General features: G+C 42.2%; 1 protein-coding gene across 1 annotated transcript in view; it reads left to right on the forward strand.

The window, feature by feature from the left end:
- Positions 1–3,153: 3,153 nt before the first annotated feature.
- The window catches only part of SPATS2L (spermatogenesis associated, serine-rich 2-like), a 192,465-nt gene continuing 192,031 nt past the window's right edge, over positions 3,154–3,587 (forward strand). Inside the window, exon 1 of the mRNA XM_010861269.1 lies at positions 3,154–3,561. The gene's annotated coding sequence lies outside the window, so the exon portion shown is untranslated. The remainder of the gene's footprint in view (positions 3,562–3,587) is intronic.

A 3,587-nucleotide genomic window follows, 5' to 3' on the forward strand; every position in this document is an offset into this window, starting at 1 on the left:
TCCATTGAGTCAGTGATGCTATCTAACCATCTCATCATCTGCCGCCCCTTTTTCCTTCAATCTTTCTCCATATCAGGGTCTTTTCCAATGAGTCAGCTGTTGGCATCAGGTGGCTAAAGTATGGGAGCTTCAGCTTCAGCAACAGTCCTTCCAATAAATTTTCAGGGTTGATTTACTTTAGAATTGACTGGTTTGATCACTTTGCAGTCCAAAGGATTCTTTAGTAGGCTGCAGACAGGCAATCCTCCCATATGCTTTGAAGGAGGTAGAGCTGGAATATTTGTAAACAGTTCTAATGAACACCACACTCACACACACAGAGCGCATTCATCTCTTCCCCAAAGGAGATCTGCCAGATACCACCCAGTCTCTGCACCTAGTCAAAGTCAAGGCTCTCTAGATAAAAGGCTTTCCAGTAGGTCTGAAGAGCACTCTGGAGCCCAGTGCTCAGTGGTCTGGAGCCAGGCAACTAAAGTCACTCTCTGTCCTCACACTTATTTCGATGCCCAAATCCTAAAGACAGCTGACCACGCCCTGAAACAGGCTTCTGGGATCTGAGTGGTGTCCATGTCTGTATGGCCATGCCTAGAGAATCAGGACAATCTAGAAGCTGGAAAATAAGAACTATGGCATTTTGCTGAAATCTTGCAAGGAAAAGGTCAGCCTCCTTGCAGGATAGGTATTGTTCCCCCATGTTTATAATTAAGTACATCAGATAAACGGGGTAAGTGACTATATGGAGGGAAGCAGTAGATACAGATGAAAAATACCTGTGTGAAAATAGTACACAAACTACTATACTTTGTTCATCTTTCAGAAAATATTTAGTCTTATGATTCTGTTTGCTTAAAGAAAGACTTTCACTTTTCTATTTAGCTTAGAAAATAGTAAAATGGGATTCATGGATTATAATCACAGAATCATTTTGAATAAGTCATACTAGCTTTAAACATATTACCTTCTGATTAAACTTTCAAATAATGTAATTTTTCAAGTAAATTCTCAATATCTGGTGCCAACACCAATACATATCTTTTTCATATTCTACTTCTTTGAATGTTTCTATCTCCATGAAATTATAGGAATGTTAACTCATGTTTTAAAAATCATTTAAGCTTAACTCGTCAAAATACTGCTTTGTTAGTTATTTGATGTCCAAGAAATTTTTACATATTTTTCAATAATCAATTTGAATATTTATTGAGTAAACCCTCCCTCTCAGAAACAGAAGTTTTCACTTTTCTTTCCCCTATAGTAAATTAATCTGAGCATCAAAAGGTTGAAGTTTTATTTGAAACTCACTGTGTGTAAACTTTTAAATATTTATTATTTATCTACTTTGGCTGTGTTGTGGCTTGCAGGATCACCGTTACACCACGTGGACTTCTTAGTTACAGCATGCATGCAGGATCTAGTTCCCTGACCAGGGATCGAACCCGGGACCCCTGTACTGGGGGCATGGAGTCTTACCACTGGACCACCAGGGAAGTCCTTGTATAAACTTTTAAAAGTCTGACTTCTTTTGCTAGGTCCCTTAAGTGACTAATGAAAGTTGTAATTATTTTCTTTTACTTTATAATTGTCTCTTGATGGACTAGGACTCCATTCCCAGGAGAATTAGTTTTAGTCTAATTTGTGTTATAGTGGCTATACTATACACCCATTCTCCATTTATTTAATTTTCATCAAATTCAATGCTTTAATATTTTCACCCTCCATACACATACCAGTTACCTACTTTGCCTTGAAAAAAATCCCATGGACAGAGAAGCCTGGTGGGCTACAGTCCATTGGGTCGCAAAGAGTCGGACTCCACTGAATGGCTAAGCAAGCGTGACTACCTACTTACTGAGAAATAGCCCTTAAAGGTAAAAGGCCACGTACAGGCATCTGAAAACCCTTTCTTCCCTCTGGTCATATCCAGGTCGTGAAGGCTTTCTTCTTTCAGACTTTTAAATAAATTGGCTTTGGAGTCCCAGGAGGTAATGAAGTAGAAGAATGGAATGAAAGGACTGAGTTCAATGTTATTTCCAAAGCCCTTCCTAGGAAAACAATAATTTATTACTCATTTTGGAATTCTAAATTATGAGGAGAAACTCCTCAAAACTTAAGTGAATTATTTTGCCAGAGGACCTAAAAAATGCATCAAATTCCAAGTCAAATTGTTCCAAGTTACCTTTCCATCTAAATTCGATAAGCAGTATGAAGTTTATCCTTTATATTTGCATATAATACGACTTCTAGAGGCAAACTTTCTTTTCAGTAGCATCGGTGGGGCCAGACTGTGTAGGTTCAAATCCTCCCTCTACATTTTCTCCTCTCCTTGACTCAGTTTATCTATTAAAAAAAAGTTCAAAAATACTACCTATCTGACTGGACTGTTTAAAGGAGTAATTGAGTTAATGCTTACAAAGCTTTTACAATTTTTTTTTTAAATTATATGATCCCATATTCCCATCCAGGATAACAAGAACCACCACAAGTTGCGTGAGAATTTAAGTTCCTCCGCTTTCGGCTCCTTTATCCCTTATTAGAAAAGTGCTTTGTCAACATGAGCACACTACTTTAGCAGATTTGAGCTTTGCCAGAAAGGTGTTTGTATCTAATTTCAAATTATGAATTCCTGAACATTGGATGATGTACCATGCTGCTATACGCTCAGGGGCCCCTTCGAGTGTTGGGCGTGAGAGTCGTAAGGAACTCTGGCCTGCGTATGTCTAAGTTTTGACAGCCAAGGAGCCGCTAAGAAAGTTATTGGTATTGAGAAAAAGGGAGGCTAAGTCACCCTGAAAAAAAAAAATACACTGAACTGGAGAGCTGCCTGCATTTCACTCTGCTGCCTCTGGAAGAGGTGTGTTATCTAAAGTGCTTCCATCATGAATAATGATGGAGAAACTGCCTTTACTCTCCGACTACTGTACTTTCAGGCAGAAATCCATGGGCTGGTGCCCACGGCATCTATCGGGAACTTGGTTATCACACACGTTTAAAGCAACCAGTACTCAGCGTGAAAGGCAGCGAAAGGGAGGGGCCGGGACACTTCGGGTGAGCAGCGTTTCTAAGGTCAGACCCAACCCAACCCCCGCCCCCCCACTACTTTTTCCGCGGCTGGTTCTCCTGGTGATTTCGGAAATCGGCTACCTTTGTTTACATGTTGGCTCAGCACTAGAAAGCCTTAGTGCTTTCTAAAAAAGAGAAATCTCTTGCGTTTATAGACAGTGCTGGGGGAGCAAAGTTCCTTCTCCTGGGCAGGGGAGGGTGCCTCTCCTGCAACACGTGCCGGTGGTGGCAACATCTCCGAATCGCACAGAGGCAGCTTAAGTGAGGGAGAGGTTCGGGGGAAGGCGAGGAGGGTGGTGTGGGGCAAGCAAGCAAAGTGCGGAAGCTGTATGGGGATTCTTCTAGAAAGTGGGGTGGGAAAGGAGCTAGGGAGGGCGTGTGGAGGGAAGGGATCTGTGTCAGAACGTGCGTGTGAGCGGATACAAAACCCGAGAGAGGCGTGAGCAGCGCTGTGTGTGCGAGCGGGAGCGAGGGGCGCCGGCTCTGGGTGTGTGCGCCTGGGTGAGTGACACCGAGGGCCGGGCTGG

Source organism: Bison bison, unplaced genomic scaffold (genome assembly GCF_000754665.1).
Source record: "Bison bison bison isolate TAMUID 2011002044 unplaced genomic scaffold, Bison_UMD1.0 scf7180017864471, whole genome shotgun sequence".
In the NCBI taxonomy this organism is placed as follows: domain Eukaryota; kingdom Metazoa; phylum Chordata; class Mammalia; order Artiodactyla; family Bovidae; genus Bison; species Bison bison.